The 21,303-nt window shown below is 35.1% G+C and overlaps 1 long non-coding RNA gene across 1 annotated transcript in view; it reads left to right on the top strand.

Moving 5' to 3' along the window:
- Positions 1-9,158: 9,158 nt before the first annotated feature.
- Positions 9,159-21,303, top strand: part of LOC135967433 (uncharacterized) — a 58,012-nt gene continuing 45,867 nt past the window's right edge. The window contains exon 1 of the long non-coding RNA XR_010581562.1: positions 9,159-9,350. This is a non-coding gene — a long non-coding RNA (uncharacterized lncRNA). The remainder of the gene's footprint in view (positions 9,351-21,303) is intronic.

Genomic DNA, 21,303 nt, shown 5'->3' with positions numbered 1-21,303 from the left:
AAAAAAAAACCACAAAGCTGGAGGCATCATACTACCTGACTTCAAACTACAAGGCTACGGTAACCAAAACAGCATGGTATGGTACTGGTACCAAAACAGATATATAGACCAATGGAACAAAACAGAGGCCTCAGAAATAATGCCACACATCTACAACCATCTGATCTTTGACAAACCTGACAAAAACTAGCAATGGGGAAAGGATTCCCTATTTAATAAATGGTGTTTGGAAAACACCAAAAACAATATGGCTAGGCCATATTCAGAAAACTGAAACTGGACCCCTTCCTTACACCTCATATGAAAATTAACTCAAGATGGATTCAAGACTTAAACGTAAGACCTAAAATCATAAAAACCCTGCAAGAAAACCTAGGCAATAGCATTCAGGACATAGGCATGGGCAAAGACTTCATGACTAAAACACCAAAAGCAATGGCAACAAAAGCCAAAATTGACAAATGGGATCTAATTAAACTAAAGAGCTTCTGCACAGCAAAAGAAACTATCATCAGAATGAACAGGCAACCTACAGAATGGGAGAAAATTTTTGCAATCTATCCATATGACAAAGGTCTAATATCCAGAATCTACAAAGGAAATAAACAAATTTACAAGAAAAACGAACAACCCCATCAAAAAGTGGACAAAGGATATGAACAGACCCTTCTTAAAAGAAGACATTTATGTGGCCAACAAACATATGAAAAAAAGATGATCATCAGTGGTCATTAGAGAAATGCAAATCAAAACCACAATGAAATATTATCTCACACCAGTTAGAATGGTGATCATTAAAAAGTCAGGTAACAACAGATGCTTGAGAGGATGTGGAGAAATAGGAATGCTTTTACACTGTTGGTGGGGGTGTAAATTAGCTTAACCATTGTGGAAGATAGTGTGGTGATTCCTCAAGGATCTAGAACCAGAAATAGCATTTGACCCAGCAATCCCATTAATGGGTATATACCCAAAGTATTATAAATTATTCTACTATAAAGACACATGCACACATATGTTTATTGCAGAACTACTCACAATAGCAAAGACTTGGAACCAATGCAAATGCTCATCAGTGCTAGACTGGATAAAGAAAATGTGGCACATATAACACTATGGAATAGTATGCAGCCATAAAAAGGATGAGTTCATGTCCTTTGCAGGGACATGGATGAAGCTGGAAAGCATCATTCTCAGCAAACTAACACAGGAGCAGAAAAGCAACCACCACATGTTCTCACTCATAAGCGGGAGTTGAACAATGAGAGCACACGGACACAGGGAGGGAATCATCAGACACTGGGGCCTGTTAGGGGGTGGGGGCTATGCGAGAGATAGCATGAGGAGAAATACCTAATATAGATGACTGGTTGATGGGTGCAGCAAACCACCATGGCACGTGTATACCTATGTAACAAACCTGCACGTTCTGCACATGTATCCCAAAACTTAAAGTATAATAAAGAAAGAACTTTTTTTTAAAAAAGTGTGTTGCACCTCCATCTTCTGTCTTTCCTTCTTCCCTTTTGCCTTCTGCCATGATTTTAAGTTTTCTGAGGCCTCCCCAAAAGTAGAAGCCTCTATGCTTTCTGTACAGTCTGCAGAACCTGAACCTCTTTTCTTTATAAATTACCCAGTCTCAGGTATTTCTTCATAGCAAGCAAGAACAGACCAATACACTCAGCTTATACTAACAAGCTATGCTCTAAAGTGAAACTGATATTGGAGAACTAGTCATATACCTAACTGATGCTTTACAATTTTGCATATGTAAAAACAGATATAAACTTTCTAGATACTTTATGAAAAACATCAGACTTAACAGATAATCAAAAAAACTACATTAATTTATTTATATAAGGAGACATACACTATAGATATTAACATATATTCTAAATGTACAATATCTTGATTCACCAAATTGATGCCAGAGTGAGAAACATTATAATCTGATTTTGTTTTTTTATTTCCAGCATTAGACTCAAAGTGTTAAGAAAGTAATATAGCTCATAAGGGTTGGATTGCAAAGAGTAGCTGACAGCGTTGCTAATTTTTATAAAGTATTTTGGCATTTTCCCACTTTATTTTACTATTACATCTCTAGCTCATTGGGCATAATTGTGATCCTTTGAAAACCTAAATTATGAACTAAGAGAACATGTATGAGATAGTCAAAAGGACTATAGTGAGACAAGTAACTGTTGAAGGGTATTTCATTTCTGATAAAAAATGAAATCACGTGTCTCAGTCACATTTAATTAATAGAAGACATCAAAATTCTGTCTTTGTAATTTTCCATTATATATAATTATCAACACAATTCGTTACAAGTATACTTTTTTCTTTCAGCTTTTCCTTCCACACAAAGCTTTTATATATCACCTATTTTATTAAAATCAGCGAATTCTCCATAAAATAGAAAAATATTCTTACTTCAAAACTAAGGTTCAACAAAGTAAAGTGAGTTTATTCAGGTTATTAGAAAAGTTGAGGTAAAATACGTATCTTACCCTTCATTTCAATTCTTTTCCTACCTTACTACCTAATATTTCTTACCCATCTTTTGAACTCCACCTCATCTGCCTTTTAAGATTTAATATAAGGGTCCACTTCTTTGGGAAGACCTTTTTAACTCTCTCCCATGATCATCCTCAGGCTTGCTTTCTCCTTCCTCTGTTCTCTGCTGGCACTTGTAACAAATCTCTGTAATCCTATTTACTCCATTGTACCACATTGACCCCAAAAAGTAGGACATGAACTACTTGGGAGAAGGTGTCATGTCTTACCTATTTGACATAGTTCCCCCAACTCTCAGCAGCCTTAAATTCACATGTTCTAAAAGACACTGAACAAATATTAAAGGAATTATATTGATGGCATTTTAATTTTAAAAAATAGCTTGATAGTTAAAACAGGAACCACAGTGGAAAGAAGACTGGATGCAATGCCTGCACACTTTTCCTCACATGTAAAACAAGCAAGGTATTGATCACCATCACTTTTAAATCTTGCTTTATGAGGAAAAACAAGTCTAGGAATTTCTTCCTCAGAACTATAGCATAGCCAACAGTGATTTTTCAATGCCAGAAATGCTAATTTACCAAGGCTACATCATCAATTGTTGAAGCACTTCTGTTAGGAGTGATGTCACTGCATGGCAAGTTGGCAATTATTTGAGGAGTTATTTCAATAACTGCACAGCTCTCTGTCTGATTAATGAAACTGCCAATGGATTTATAACTCCAGTTACAGAAATGTATCATTGGAGATTTGCTGAATGGTGTGACATAAATTCCAGACACCTGAGAAATTACGACAGAATTTGATTAGAATGGCTACTTTCATCTCCCTTTTTTCACTAAATTCACTCCTTATTATCTACTGCTAGCACTGCCTGTTCTAAGAAAGAAGAAGGTGCCTGTTAGTAACAAAATACTTTGCTTGCTAAAGCTATTATTTCTTTCATTGTCCACACTATCTAAATTTTCTTGTGGACAATATTTAAACATGCCAGAGCAGATTCAAAGAGAAATAGTATCAGAGGAGAAAGTTTCTGTGGAGTCTATAATGTTTCTTTGATGAGGGGCAGATCCAAAAATATTGAGAAACAAAGCAATAACACTCAGTAAAATGTAAATTATGGGCCAAATATTTTATGCATTGTTAGGAGGAAAGCTTCAGGCAGAATGTAAATAGATGCATGGAGCAAGAATTATTGTCCCATAACTCAAAGCTCAAGATATCCAGATATGATTACAAAAGTACAAACATCTTTGTTGCTTCTCTTAAAGATGTTACGTTTTAAGATGAGTGTAAAATAGCACTACTTATTATCGTCAAATAATTGCAAACTTTTATTTTCATTAATACAATGAAATAAACGATTGAAAACACAAATTAACAAGTCTTAAATTACACATATAGTATATTACATATACCTTTATTAGTATAAACTAGTATTTATCTCAAGGGATTATCTATTTGAAATAAGCTTTTCTCCTAAAATGCGAAAATTTATTTTGGGAAAGATAAAGGATTGTTGAGGTTCTTAATTACCAATAAATTGGTCATGGAAAAAAAATGCAGTATTAGGAATCCAAAGATAACTAGGCTTTACAATGTGGTCTCCTTGATACAAACCAAATAAAAACAAACCCCTCTCATATTTGTACTTCCACATTTACTGCAGCCCTAGTCACAATAGCTGAAACCTGAAATCAACATGTGTCCATCAATAGATGATTAGATTAAATATGTGGTATACATACACAGTAGAATATTATAAAGCTATAGAAACATGTGGTATACATACACAATAGAATACTTTAAAGCAATCAATGAAATCCTGTAATTTGTAGCAACGTGGATGGAACAGGAGGTGATTACGCTAAGTGAAATAAGCCAAGCACGGGAAGACAAATACTGCACATTCTCACTCAAATGTAGAAGCTAAAAAAAGTGAATTTTATGAAGATAGAGAATAGATTTGTTATTACCAGAGGCCAGGAAGCGTAGGAGGGGGCAATAAAAGAATTACTGAGTACAAAAATACACTTAGATAAAAGAAATAAGACCTAGTGTTCAGTATAGTAAATAACAACCTCTTGTATATTTGGAAAAAAGGCCAGAAGAGAATAATTGGAATCTTCCCAGTCTAAAAAAGAGATAAATTTTATGGTGATCGATATTTTAATTAGCCTAATTTTATCATTGTACGTTATATGAATGTATCAATATATCACATGTACCCCCAAAATATGTACATCTATTATGCATCAATTTTTAAAAATTCTCTCAAAAACTGAGTCAGTACAAAGAAATAAACATAGAATAAATCTCAGTTTATAACAATAGAAGCAGATTATTCAAAAACTCTAATCTGTTTCTTCATATTTAGACAACAATAGAAGCAGGTCTCAGAGACAAATTGATTTTCCTTCTTTCAACTTATACCATATATCATATCTCTAAGAATTATGACCTAAGCCAGCACGCACATTTCAGTGAGTATCAGAGAAAGCCCTGACCAATACAGTAGGGAAATATACCAGTAGAGAGATGGCCCATTCACAATAACGGACACCAGCCAAAGACTTCTACCAAACCTCCTGCAATAATAGCCAAAATAGTGCTTATCTTATGCCTGGCACTCTTCTACCCACTTTACGTGTATCAGTCCATCTGTTCTCACAACAGTCCTATGAGTCCAACACTAATAGTATCCTATTTTACAGCTGAGGAAACTGAGAAACAGATTGAACAGTTAATACATGATAGAGCAGGGACTTATAGTCTGGCAATCTGGCTTCAGAGTCTGTATGCTTTTCTTCTCTGGTACACAGGCCTCAACAGCATCATTTTCAGATAACCTGTGCAGAAGCTACTCAATAATATATGTCAGTTAAATTTCCTCCAACATGGATTTCATTCATCATAGTTACAGTTACATCTCCTTGATGTCTGGCCACTTCATTTTACTTTCTATTTCTTTACCTCCTATCTCTTCCTTTCCCCACATTTTCGGGTTCACTTTTTTTTTTAAATGTTACTTTTTTAAGACACAAGGATTTCAACATTATTTAAAGAAAGAAGAAACTATTCCATCATTGAAATCTGTGGGGTTCAGCAGAACAACTAGAACAATATCCTTTCACCACACCCCTAATCTGGAATAGGCATTAGTTATTTAAGAAATCAGCTAGGATACTTGCATTTTAATATTTTGTGAATGAAAAGAGGTAAACATAGAATTTTTTTTAAAAAGCGTTGGCGATTTCCATCCCTTTACAAAACCTCCAATGAGTAAACATTGAAATTTCAAGGGAGCGACAAATATAAATTATCTTTTCCCATTTTATGAAGGAGTCTTCTGAGTGTTACATTCAGCCATTACCACCAGTCAAAATACAGGGAAATCAAATTAGCACAACTGATTTGCTATTAATTTTAGCTAAAATGTAATTTATAGTCCCTTAATATGACTAATAAAGTGAATAGAAAGGAGAAATAGAGAATAAAAAACAGCATGTGATGTAGTCATATTATATAATCTCTGTGAAATACAGAGATTTCCCTTCCCTCCCCCATCCCTATTCTGGAAGGCCAATAAATAGGACATTTCCCTTCTTCAATATCTGAAGCCTAAAGAGAAAGCTTAAGAGAGAAGGGAAAATAATGAGTCTTTCTATTGTAAACGTGACAGAACCTCTCTAATAAAATGCTGAGTATAAACAAGGTAACTTGAGCCTCCAAACTGAGGTTGGAGAAAACATAGATTTCCAAAAACCCGCAGCATTTTCAGAAACAAAACTCATAAAGTTTCAAAACTCCATGAGAATGGAATTCTCAGCAGGAATACTAGGTCAGAATCAGGGAATGGAAATGAAAGAAATAAGTGAAATATAAAGCAAACTTGCCCAGTAGGCCTCACCAGCCATCGAATAAAATGAGTTTTAGAAAAACCAAACAAGGGTAGTAAAATACCTCATGTAATTGTCACTGCAGCTATAATGCCTTGTAGCCAAAGATCTGACCTTGCATAGTTCATAATGCCTGGTGTAAGACATTTATATATGCATTTTCAGGGCCTAGTGCTTCCTTGAAGGTTGTGATACTAAATGAAGCAAGAACATCCCCTCAGAGGGAAGGATCTTACCCTTTCTCTCATTCCTGAAGTTGTATCAGATGGCCTTCGTAGCCTAAAACAAACCTGAAACAAGTAATGTCAATTATCAAGGTTCATTTGATTACAGGGATTTTTCACCCTCCTCAAAGATACATGGTAGTTAATAATTCTGTCTTGGTGTGTATACCAAGTTCATTCTGGCATCTAATGTTCTGGAACAAATGTGTGTAGGTGTGTGCATGCACACTGGTGTGTGAGAGTTTGTGTATATTTGTACATTCAATATTTTACGATGTTTATTACAGGATTTATAAAGTCTACAATGGTAACGTTGATCACTTTGATTTACCATACAGGAGAGGCCCTTGCATTCTCTCAGTTTTATTGGGCAAATTTTTGCTCTATATTCTTTTTTTTTTTTTTTTGAGACAGAGTCTCGCTCTGCCGCCCAGGCTGGAGTGCAGTGGCCGGATCTCAGCTCACTGCAAGCTCCGCCTCCCGGGTTTACGCCATGCTCTATATTCTTACATGCAATAAAATGTCATGTATTTTTATTTTTGTTGGAGCTATTTCTAATCAGGACACCAAGTTTGAGAAAAGGAGTATCTACATAGTCCATGTTCAGAAGTTTATCTTTTTTTTGCATTTTTAAATTTTAAGACAGAGTTTGGCTGTGTCACCCAGGCTAGAGTGCAATGCTGTGATCTCGGCTCACTGCAACCTCTGCTTCCCGAGTTGAAGCAATTCTCCTGCCTCAGCCTCCCAAGTAGCTAGGATTACAGGCATGTGCTACCATGCCCGGCTAAAATTTTATATTTTTCATAGAGATGGGGTTTTACCACGTTGTCCAGGCTGGTCTCAAACTCCTGACCTTGTGATCTGCCCGGCTCAGCCTCCCAAAGTGCTGGGATTACAGACAGGAGCCACTATACCCAGCCCGGAAGTTTATCTTAACAGAGCCATTTAAAGTAATTTTTATTATTATAACACTTACAAAAGTCCTTGAATGCTAAAAGGCCCATAGATTTTTCATGTTATGAGGTCCATGACTATAACATTTATTATACTTTTAGAATGTCCTGTCACATCATTAAATTACATCTAGAGGTTTTACAAGACTAGAAATTATTTACATCAGACTTTAACAGAATCTTCTCAGGGAAAGACAAGAGGTGACATAAGAAACTGTCTTCAATATGACAGACAAGCAACCTCTCCTATAAGAACTTCAAATGACTCTTTTAAAAATGAACCCATGTAAAAGAAATTTCTATCCCTTCGTTTAGACAGGTCTTGGGTTTTTAAGTCATTTCTTGCTTCATGTTCCATTCCCTTGATTACTTCTACAAGGAATTCAAATGTGATACTGGGCGCCTACTCACTTAGATGACCTGAAGGGCAACTGAGTGTCTCTTTTCTAGAATACAGATAATAATGCTGGAAATACAAAAGGTTATATTAGGGTGTCCTTTGTGTAAAGTCAACTTGTATCAGCCTACCTTCCATTTTAAAGTAAAGCAAAAAAAAAAAAAAAAAAAAAAGTCTAAATTGAAAAACGTTTCCAAACGTACTATCGTTCTTTCCTTTGATTCGCGTGCCCTTCATGGTTTCAGCATGGATGCAGCTCAGTTTTATCCGTTGAATCGCAAGTTAAATACTAATTCCTCAAAGAGGCCGTACAAGGCCTCCGAACTAAAGTAGTGTTTATTTCCCCCATTATTCCCCATCCCAATTCATTCTTTACATTTTTATTGCATCTGCATCTGCATGAATTACACACTAGGTAATTGAAAGGATTCATAAGAGTCTACAGGATATACTAATAAAGGCTTTAATAAAGGTAAACTGTGTAGGGCAAAGGGATTAAAAAAGCATAGGTAAACATCAAAGGGATTTGACATGTCTGGGTACAGTTTCCTGGACCCTTCCCCAGTTTCTCTGGATGCTCCTGTCTTTGGATTGCAAATCAACAGGATCCATGCAAGACCCTTCTGTGTCAAGGCACAAGATTACTGAGGAGTCTTTTATTCTTTACTGGTCACATAGCTAAACCCAGGCGTTTTAACTCGGTAAGCCAGGTACGAACTATCACTCTATTAAATTTTACTAAACGGTGTAGACAAGATGATATAGGGTGCCTCCAGGGGAGTCTCAAACTTAATATAGCACACCATAAATCAATATTTAGTACACTTACTCCCTATGCTGGCCAAGGGATTCCTATCTCGACCAGACTTCTAGTCCTCCCTGGAGATAAGAATAGAGGCACTACAAATCAGCTGCAAATTAATCCATCTTTACATAACATCAGCCTTTAATTGTTTACTTTTGCACCTATTTATATTATTTATTATCCATTATTTGCAGGACCTGGGACCAGAAAACAAATAGAGGCCCCAAGTAAATGGTCTGACTCATTCTTTTACTACCTCTAAATATTTCAGCACTAGAGGGAACCTCCAGTGCAGATCTCTGGGCTGTGAATACACTCAGGCTTAAGGATATGAATAGCATTGGGGCTGCAAGGTAAGCTGTCAGAGGATTGATCCAGGGAAGAAGTAGGTTTAGGGTCATATGAGCAGGGAACACCGGCGTCCCGGATATCCAAAGCATGGTATTGAAATTGTTAACTTCATATACTTGGCCCTGCAATTTCTTCACCCCATGAGGAGGGGCAGAACCAAAGGAGAACCTGAATGTAGCCCTGCAAAACACAAGGATTAAGGTAGGGGCTCAGACACTCACGCATCTTAACAGTACCGTCTCTCTTCTATTATTATCTCTCCAATATTAGGAACCTCCATGACAATAGGGACTATGATAGTTTTCTGTACTACTATGAGCCCAGTTTTCAGCATAGTGCATAGTGGACACCCAATCAATGTTGAATGGATATATGAGTTAAATGAACGAATGGATGACAGAAGCAAAACAATTTCTGAGAATATAAATCTATATTGGAAATGTCATTTTCAGATATGACATTGGAATATAGAATATGGTAAGGAATAAGAAGATTGTAGATTAACATATAGATTAACATATAGACTCAGTTCTTATGAACAAACTGCTACTATTAATAGAGTTGTTTATGTTCAAAGATTAAAATAGGGATTCACATCAGCTGTATAACTTAAGCTGGTTGTATAATTTATCTCAGTGACAAAACTAATGAATTAGTGATACAAATGGAATATTAGAGATACAACTTAAAATTTCACTGCATGTTTTATTTAAAACTTGATGTACCGTGCAAATAAATCTTTAAAATATGGTCCTAAATCAAACTGTAAATAAAAATATAAAGCATAGCAGTCTGTAGGACTGAGGAGGGAAGGTGATTAAATGACCATGGGTATTCATCTTGCATGGATAAGAGGGGAAGCTTGAAATGAGAAGGACAGAGAAAGGCTAACAAAAGGAGAAGTAGAAAGAAACATTTTATCATAGTCTGGTGTCACCACCATCAATATTTATCGTGCCTGGCTACTCTGTACTTTGCATTAAAGGAGGTGCTATGAGTAACTGTTCTATCAACACTGGCGTTGCTGTATCACCTGAAACTGAATTTGGGCCAGATAACAGAGAATTTGGTTGTCCTAAAAAGTTATTTTAGCTATTTATAATGAACTGAGAAAAGTGAACACTTCCAGACTAGATGCTGTTGCAAAGCCAAAATCTGTTTGCAACAACGATTCAGACATTTCAGGTTAAAAAAAATCTAGTATATATTGTTCTTCTGTACTTTGTCTATGTCCATCTCCCTCCCACATTTTATTCTCATGAGGAATTGGTTGTTACCTATTAAAATTATATCAGTGAATGAAATTTCAACAACCCCAAATTAAGCTTTCTCTATGACATCTTACTTCTATATTTGTTTATCCTTATCTATCACAACTTTGTTTTGTGTCTCAGCCCAACTCCCATTTTTGCTATTTAGATATTTTGCATTCACCTACAGAAAAGGGGGGAAAAAGACTCCCTGAAGATATTCATTAGATCTTTGTTCATTTTTCAAGTATTCAACACAAGTGTTTTATTCTATTTCAAATCGTAAATGTCAAGAGCCTGATACACTATCCCTGGTGAAATATAATCAAAGGTTTTTTGTTTGTTTCTTTTCTTTTCTTCTCTTTTCTCCACGTGGCTTTGTTGATTTAGCTCTTTTGCATGAAGGATTCACACCACATATACGCTGTCTATCCAGTTCCTCAAGTTTCAGCTCACATTCCTCTCAACACAAAACTCGTTTTCCTCCTTTACTGCCTTTTACCACACTTACTGTTCATATCTTTATTTGTCCATTGAACTTTGATTACCAAATGACTTCCCTTTTACTTTTGATAATGGTTTTTCTTCATTATTGTTCCCATGTGCATTATTTCTCTTTCTGTATTATAAATATAGTTTTGCTAACTAGATCATTAGTTACATTTTGTCAGAAACCTTACCTCCTACTTCTTATTCCTGCATAACACAGCAAAAAGCTGTAAACACAGTAGCAAATCAGAAGTTATACATTTTGACATTTCAGTTACCAACACATTTGGATAATGTTTTATATTTTGAAAACTGATTATACATAGTCAAGTTTACTAAATCCCATAACAACCTTTTAAATAATCAGTCACATATTAAGGGTGACAGAAAAGAATTCTACAAAGACTATATTACACAATAAGGGAAAGGACAAGAAGCAAACCCAAGCCGTAAGACTCCAAGGGCAGGGACATTTCTACACTGTTAGAGAAAACACAGAAACTACATGTTCTGATATTGGGGTTGAACATGTAAATACCAACACTGCAGTAATGATGTTTAGACAGCAATTCACAGATGCGCACCTCGTGAGCAGATGAAAATAGCATAGCTAGAGACGGGGCAGCATCTGTGTCATTATTACACACTCACTATGCAAGGTACACTGCATCTGTGCTGACTTTAAGGTGGTTTTATTAATACACTAGGTGATAAATATATAAAGCATAAAATTCATACAATGCAAAAAAAAAGAAAAGTCACACCATTAGAAAAAACTGAACACTTCTATATACACGATTTATATATCCACCCAAATGTTTTTTTATTCTCTTCTATGCATCTCCTCTAAATAGCTACAAAGATGGATATGCTTATTACAAGAAAGACTGCAGGTATATTTGGATATGGGAAAGTACAGTGGCCACGTAAAAACTGCGTGATTTATAAAAATAAAAAACTTATTTTTCATTGATGCCTGTTGCAGGATTGAATGGTCATCACTGTTTTCCCTCTCCTTGATAGAGGCTAGTGCTGCTGTCCTCATTTAACACATAATAAAATTATGATGTCTCAGGTGATAAACAAAACTAATGGCATAAGTAGAAAGGAGTTTGGACCATTTTACTGCCAGTTGTCCAATTTTACTATAAAATAAAATTCCACTTTGGAGGATAGCATCCTGACTCAAAGGCATCTTGATTATTTGTATGAGTTGATCTCTCTCTTTTATGCAAATCTGATTGGTATCAGGTCAAGCAAATAAACAGTCAAGACATTCTATTGTTTCTTCCGACTTCATTGAAAAAAAGTTATTTTGCTAATAAAGATTTTCTTATTTTTCCATAATTCCAAGGTTATGCAGTTGAATAAAGGAAATGCATTTGTTTGATTGTCCTTGAACTATTCAAGGTTTAACCCTCTCGTGGAAAACACTTCCCATTTGAATCTATAGACAGTTCTCATTAAAGATGTCCTTGATTAAAGATAACCCATAATGATAAATGGATGTTAAATTTCTGGTAAATGTTTCATTTACTTTGTATTGCTATTAAGTTAATGCCAGCAATCATGTTAAGGTTCTGCCTGATTATCCATCGAAATGCTATATACCACTTCTTCATTGCTAAGCCCCCAGAACCATTCTTTACTAGGTTTATTACATCCCTTTCTATTCCTTGTTTGGCTTATCTCTTAAGTTTTAAACTTGTTTATTGTATACATCTCCCAGTACATTCATTTGCTTGTTTTATTCTATAAATTTCTATCATCCAATTGACTTTAGCTTCATATCCCTATACTCTATTTCTCATTCTGCCTTTGATGTCATGTAAATGCTACTTATAAAAATCAAAGCAGAGGTTCAATATCTTAGCAGAACTAAGCTCATAAAGCTCTGGTATGCTCACTAGATAAATTTTAAATTAAGACACTCATAATACATAAAATTAATGATATACAGAAAAGCAAGCAAAGAAAAAACCAAATGCACAGGTGATTAAATTAAAACTGGTAATATATTTGGTAAATGGTATGTCATATATATATGTATATACACACACACATATATTCACATTTTTACATATATCTACATATCTTTAAATCTATGTATATAACATATTTTTGCTATAGTTTTATTTTCTTTCATACCTACGAATTTTTGTATATAACATTATGTACACTATTTTGAATTTTCTTTTTTATTTGGCTATTTATCACAAACATTATTCCATTTCAATAAATATTCTTTGGCAATTTCATATATGCCATCATCTTACTGGCCTCTTTTTAATTCCTCAAACATCCCAGGCATACTCTATTCTCAGACATTTGAGCTTGCTGTTTCCTCAGCCTTTGCTTCTATTTTCCACAAATAGTAACATCCCTTGGTCTCTTGCTTTGTTCAGTTCTCTCTCAAATATTGCCCTTCAGAGAGGCCTTCCTGGAGAACCTGGTATGCTCTCCATTCTTACTGCATCCTTTATCACAACAACTGTATACTCCCTGACCATATATATCATTTATATCATGTAATACATTTCTATTGCTTTATTTTTTATCTCTCCACCAGAATGTAGGCTATATAAAGGCATGGGATTTGCATGTTTTGTTTACTACTCTCTCCTCAATGTTTAAAAAGTTTATAGCACATGCTAGAAAATCAATTTTAAAAGTCAATGATTGACTGAATATTATCCCAATGCATGACTCCAATAATAATTCATTTTAATAATCCAATGATTTAGTTTTTTGTAAAATTTCCCACATTGTCTTCTAATGAAAAGTGGGATAAATTCCAACGTCAAACCCAATTAGCAGCCAATCTCCCCACCCTAACAGTGCTCATCTATGATGGTAATTAAAAGGGTTAAGCACATCTGTCCCAGTGAAATTTCAGGAGGTTTTCCTTTTATAGTTACCCAGTTTATTGTTCCTAGATAACTTCCTAGAGGGTAGACTGTAAATTTATCTCTCAACTACATTGATAGTTGTAGTTATTTTTTGTAGGTTGCTGGGCTCAATTCCAGTCTTCGTATACGTGCTTTATTATGTATTATTCTTTCAATATTTTGCAAGGACCTTAAAGACAGGTATTATGGGATTTTTAAAAATGTTGTTACATGTTTTTGTTGATTTTTTTTTCTAAAAATCTCACAAGGTAATATAAAATCCCCAACAATTATTTAGTCATTTATTTGTTGCTTGCTAATTACCCCAGCTGTGGATTCTAATGATCAAGTAAGCACAAAAACAACAGAAGGCAGAAGACAGGGTATTTCAGCAGAGGACTTCAGGGAAGTTTATGTTGAGTAGTAAAAATTATCTTGCTAAATATATTTCTTCTTATGCTGAACTATGTTATTCAACTCAGCAGAAAATTTTCATCTATTATTCATAATAATGTACACTAACAAATTTTTATCACTTTAGGCATGAGGCAGGATTCTTATAACACAAACATGAGGAGTGAGGCTGTATGTTGATCTCTAAGTTTCTGGAGGCAAACTCATTGGGTTCAGAGTCCACATTTCTATATGACTATTATTCAGAAATAATAATCTTATTGATTTATGATCTTTAACAACTTAACCAAACACTACTCTATGTCAGTTTCTTCATCTATAAAATGAGAGTGTTTACATTTCTTACAGGGTTGTTAAGAAGACTTAAAATGAATAAAGTATTTATAATAAAATGATTTAGAATAAACTGCTTAGGATACAAGTACTTAGGATAAAATATATAAAATACTATGCTTGAAATAGTGTTTGCTATTATATTTAAAAAGTAAATGTCAATGATTATTTAAGTTGACAGGAAACATGTTTGCATTCTCAAAATAAATTTAACATTAACAAATGTTATTTGCAATATGTATCTAGATTTTTTAAATGAGGACTTTGAGAATATCTGTGAATCATCCCACCGTTATTGTATCTCATTTATGAAGCAGAATCCATGAAAAGCCCAGAGGAAAAGAAGGTGAATCCATGTAAGAGCTGAAGAAAAAAGGGAGAGAAATAAAGTAAGAACCAAGTGAATAGGGGCTTAGAGAAATAAAATCTTACAGAGGGAAGGTTAACCTGTTTGGCAAAAAGAAGCTTAAGAGAGTGTCGAAGAGACACTAGGTAAAAATAACTGGGAAAATGAACCATGAAATCCAGGAAGTGTTGCTAGAATTCTGATTTAGATTCCTTTTAACATACTTCAGGAGATATGAGTAATTATAAAAGTTGTTCTCACCCTACCTGTTGTTTTGTACAACACTCTAATCTAGGACAAAACCAAGTAAGTTTAAAATATCCATGGAGTTTGCCTAAATTATTTATAATTGCTGAGTGTCAATGCATGCCATACAGGTGAGATGGCAGATAAGCAACAATGTGCGTGGACTGCAACAGCACTTTGTGCCTTGCTCCAATCCAAGAGCATAAAAAAAACTAGATAATGGCAAGACATATTATAAAGCTACAATAATCAATATAATATGGTATTGGTAAAAAAAAAAAAATAGACAGATCAATGGAATAGAAAAGAAAGCCCAGAAACAAACCCACATAAATATTGTCAAATAATTTTTGACAAAGGAGCAAAGGCAATACAATATAGAAAAGATAGTCTTTTCAACAAAGGTCTTTGGAAAAACTGGTTATCTACTTGCAAAGAAAATGAACGTAGATACAGATTTTAGACCCATCACAAAAAATCAAGCCAATATGGGTCATAAACCTAAATGTAAAATGCTAAACAATAAGACTCCTAGAAGATGACATAAAAGAAAATCTGTAGAACCATGGCTTTGTTAATTACTTTTTGGATGTTACACCAAAGGCACCATACATGAAAGAAATGATTGATAATCTGGATTTGATTAAAATTAAAAACATCTGTTCTGCAAATGGCATCATGAAAAGAATAAAAGACAAGCTGCAGAGTGGGAAAAAATAATTGCAAAAGGCATAGCAGATAAATGACTATTATCTAAAATATACAAAGAACTTATAAAATTATACAAAAAGAAAATTAATAACCTAACTTTAAAAATGGGTTAAAGACTGGAACAGACACACCTCACCAAAGAAGATATTCAGAGAGCAAAAAAGCATTTTATAAATGCTTTACATCATATGTCATAAAAAATGCAAATTAAAACAATAATGATATACCACTACACACCTAATAGATGGCCAAAATGCAGAACCCTGACAACATCAAATGCTGCTGAGGATGTGGAATAATAGAAACTCTCATTTATTGTTGGCAGGAATGCAAAATGGTAGAGTCACTTTGGAAGACAGTCTGGTGGTTTCTTACAAAAGTAAATATACTCTTAATACACAATCCAGCAATGATGCTCCTTGTTACTTACTCAATGGAGTAAAAAGCTTATGTTAACAACAACAAAAACCCCTGCAAATGAATGTCATAGCACCTTCTTTTCATAAATGCCAAAACTTGGAAGTAACCAAAATATCTTTTAGTATGTGAATGAATGAATCAACTGTGGTACATCCAGGCAGTGAAATATTATCCAGTGCTAAAAATAAATGATTTATCAAGCCATGGGAAGACATGAAGGGAACTTAAATATCTATTACTAAGTGAAGGATGCCAGTCTGTAAAGGCTACAGACTATATGATTCTAACTATGTGATATTCTTGAAAAAGCAAAATTATGAAGACAGTTAAAAGATCAGTGGTTGCCATGGACTGGGAGAAGGGATGAATAAATAGAGAGAGAACAAAGGAATTTGAAGGCAGTGAAACTACTCTGTATGATGGTACAATGGTGGACATATGCCATTAGGTATTTGTTCAAACCTACAGAATAGACCACACCAAGAGTGAACACTAATATAAAAGATGGACGTAAAGGAATAATGTGTCAACATAGGTTTATCAGTTTTGACAAATGTACCACTCTGATGGAGGATGTTGATCATGGGAGAGGTTATGTATTTGTAGGTGCAGAGTGTATATGGAAAGTCTCTGCACTTTGAGTTCAGTTTTGTTGTGAACCTAAATCTTCTTTGAAAAATAAAGTCTATTAAAACAAGCAAACAACAGCAAAATAGGATACTTATTGTTCCTCTTCTACAATGAACAGTACTCAAAATGGTAAACATGTAGATAAACATAAGATACAAGTTTTCTTTCTATTTTTTTAGGAAAATTATTAAACGTTTAAAACCAAAATGTTAAAAATATGTGGTAGAGTTTGTAACATATGCAGAATGAAAATGTATAGCAAAAATAGCACAAAGGATGGAAAAGGAAAATGAAAATAAGTTGTGGTTTCTTAGGCTATATGTAAAGTGCTATAAAATCATATGAGGATAGATTATAATAATTTGAAATTAATGTATTAAACCAAAGAGCAGCCATTAAAAAAGAAAACAAAGAATACAGATGAGATAAAGAGGAATACAGAAGCAATACTTAAAAAAAAAAAGAAAAAGGAACGGATGTGACAAACAGAAACAACAAAAAATGGTAGACTAAACTTAACCATATCAACCATCACATTAAATGAAAGTGGGTTAAATATTTTATTTAAAAGCAAGAGCTGTTATCTTAACCATGCAAAGAGATTAAAAAACAATTTTCAAAATATGTACATTAAAAATAAAGACAAAAAGATTAAAAGCAAAAGGGTGGTAAAAAATAATCACACAAGCACTAATCAAAAGAAAGCTGGAGTAATAGCTGTATTAATACTAAAAAAAGTAAAATGTTGACTTCTTGACCAAGACCATTATTGAAGATAAAAAGAAATCTTAAATAATGTTAAAAATCAATTCAAATTATAAATTATCCTAAATATACAAGTACCTCATAACAGAACTTCAAAATACATGAAAAGTTGAAGAGTATAAGTGAAGAGAAAGACATAAACAGTTTCATAATTATGATAAGATAATTCCAAAAGTTGACTCAAGAATTGGTAGAAAAAGAAGACACAAAATCAGTGAGTATTTAGAAGGTTGAACATTATTTGTGTTAGAGTTCCTCGGAGAAAACGGATCAATAGGAGACAGATGTAGATATAGATATATAAAATTAGATGTATTATAAGGAATTAGCTCATGGGATTATGTAGGCTGAGAAGTCCCAAGATCTATAGTTGGTAGACTGGAGACCCAGGAGAGCCAGTAGTGTACTTCCAGTCTGAGGTTTGAAGTCCTGAGAATCAGGGGAGCCAATGGTGTAAATTTCACTCCAGTGGACTGAAAAAACTGGTGTCTTAGCCCAAGCAGTCAGCAGGTGAATTCTCTTACTCAGCTGTTTTGTTCTATTCAGGTCTTCAATCGATTGAAAGATGGCCACCCGCAATAGGGAGGGAAATCTCACTCAGTCTATCTATTCAAACGTTAATCATCCAGAGGCCACTGTCAGAGGCACACCCACAAAGTTTAACCAAACATCTGGGCACTCCCCATGGCCCAGTCCAGTTGACACATAAAATTAACCGTCACATTCTCAATCACTTAAGCTAAACTAAATTTTAAAAAATTATACCCAATACCTGCCAAATACACATTTTGAAGTGTATATGATGTATTCACTGTACTATAACTTTATTGGTGTACACTTATTGGTTCTAAATCCTTTCTTTGCCTTGCTCTTTGATACCGGAATTGGACCCTTAAACATTTTTCCTTTATTAGTTGGCTTGATGTTAGGTTTTCCCAGTATAGGCTGCTGGAGGGATACCGCAAGTCTCACATAGGAAATGGGGATTTTTCTTTATTCATCCAGTGTGCTATCTGCGATGCTATAGATCAGCCCTGAATGATGGGATACATTAAGCATTCATTACAGCTACCACATCAAAGTCTAGCTGCAACCAACACTCACCAGCAAGCTGTGTTCCTGAGGTAGCCACAATCTATTTCAACTGAATTATTATTACCCTCAATCATAATATGCCATTTTTCTTTTTCTTACCTTTTTATTGTGAAGTATAAAAAAGGTAAAACGCAGGCTGGGCGCGGTGGCTCACGCCTGTAATCCCAGCACTTTGGGAGGCGGAGGCGGGCAGATCACGAGGTCAGGAGATCAGACTATCCTGGCTAACACGGTGAAACCCTGTCTCTACTAAAAATGCAAAAAGATTAGCCGGCCGTGGCGGCGGGCGCCTGTAGTCCCAGCTACTTGGGAGGCTGAGGCAGGAGAATGGCGTGAACCCGGGAGGCGGAGCTTGCAGTGAGCCCAGATCGCGCCACCGCACTCCAGCCTGGGTGACAGAGCGAGACTCCGTCTCAAAAACAAACAAAGAAACGAACAAAAGGCAAAAAAGCAAACAAAATAGAAATGCCCAATTCAATACATTATTGCCAAAAATCCTTCAAGTAACCAAGAATAAAATACTGCCAGCACCCCAGGATCCCCCTTGAGTTCCCTCCTTACACGGTTTTCATATGATTCTGGCTACTTAAATGTCTTCTTTGGAAAGTACATATTTTAGATTCTGGGATATGAATCTCAAGTGTCCTCCCTATTTTTTTCTCAATACTATACAGTCATACTTCTTTTTATTTTGCTTCAGTTGATTGTCCTTTTCAGATAATGTGTTTACTATAAACTGAAGGTTTGTGGCAACTCTGCTTCAAGCAAGTGTATGAGCACATTTTTCCAAAAGCACGTGCTCACTTTGTGTCTCTCTGTCACATTTTGGTAATTCTTGCAGTAGTTCAAACTTTTTCGTTATTATATTGATTATGGTGATCTGTGATCATTGATCTATGATATTTCTACTGCACAGTTTACCCTTGAATAACACAGAGTTCTTGAAATATATGGGTGTACTTATACATGGATTTTCTTCTGCCACTGCCACTTCTGTGACAGCAAGACCAATCTCTCCTCTTCCTTCTCATCAGCCTACTCAATGTCAAGACAGTGAGGATGAAGACGTTTATAAAGATCTGCTTCCACTTAATAAACAGAACATATATTTTCTATTTTTCGTGATTTTCTTAATAACACTTTTTTCTAGCTTTATTGCAAGAACACAGCATATAATATATATAACATGCAAAATACATACTCGTCAACTGTTTATGTTATCAGTAAGGCTTTCAGTCAACAGTAAGCTATTAGTTAAGTTTTGGGGGAGTCAAAAGTTATACATAAGTCCTCAACTGTGCAGGGTGTTAATGCTTCTAAACCCTGCAGTTTTCAAGGGTCAATTGGAATTATTTTGGGGCACCACAAATATCACTCATGTAAAATGGTGAAATTAATTGCTAAAGGTTGTATGTGTTCTGACTGCTCCACTGACCAGCCCTTTCCCCATCTCTCTCCTCCTCAGGACTCCCTGTTCCCTGAGACACGATAACATTGATATTACCCCAATTAACAACCCTACAATGGTCTCTAGGTGTTCAAGAGAAATGGAGAGCTGCAGGTCTCTCACTTTCAGTCAAAAGCTAGAGATAATTAAGCTTAGTGAAGAAGGCCTGCCTAAAGCCAAGATAGAATGAAAGCTAGGTCTCTGGTGCCGAACAGTTAGCAAAGTTGTAAATTAAAAGAAAAAAGTGCTCAAAAAGAATTAAAATATGGTACTGCAGTGGCACATTTAATGACAAATGACAAGAAAGTGCAATAGCCATATTGCTCGTATGAAGAAAGTTGTAGTGATGTGGATAGAAGATCAAATCAGTCATAGCATTTCCTTAAGCCAAAGCCTAATCCAGAGCAAAGTTCAAGGTCTCTTTAATTCCATGAAGTCTGAGAGGGGTAAGAAAGTGTCAGAAGAAAAGGTTGAAGCTAGAGGAGGTCAGTTAATGATGTTTAAGGAAATACGCTACCTCCATAACATAAAAGTACAAAATGAAGCAGCAAGTGCTGATGGAGAAGCTACAGCAAGTTATTCAGAAGACCTAACTAAGATTATTGATGGAAGTGGCAACACTAAAAAACACATTTCCAGTGTAGATGAAACAGCCTTATATTGGAAGAAGATACCATCTAGGACCTTCATAGCTGGAAAGTCAATGCCTGCCTTCAAAGCTTCAAAGGAAAGGCTGACCCTCTTGTCAGGGTCTAATGCAGTGATGATGCTAATTTGACGTTGAAGCTTTTGTGTCATTCTAAAAATTTTAGGGCCCTTAAGAATTATGCTGAATCTACTTTCCCTGTGCTCTCTAAGCCTGGATGATAGCACATCTGTTTACAGTGTGGTTTACTGAATATATTAAACTCATTGTTGAGACCTACTGCTCAGAAAAATAATATTACTGCATCTCATCAACAATATACTTGGTCACCCAAGAGCTCTGATGGAGATGTACAAGGAGGTGAATGCTGTTTTCATGCCTGCTAACACAATGTCCATTCTGTAGCTCGTGGATCAAGGAGTAATTTTTAATTTCCAGGTCTTATTATTTGAGAAAAAATTTGTAAGCCCATAT

This window comes from Macaca fascicularis, chromosome 15 (assembly GCF_037993035.2).
Source record: "Macaca fascicularis isolate 582-1 chromosome 15, T2T-MFA8v1.1".
Lineage (NCBI taxonomy): Eukaryota > Metazoa > Chordata > Mammalia > Primates > Cercopithecidae > Macaca > Macaca fascicularis.
This window is presented reverse-complemented; position numbering and strand designations above follow the sequence as displayed.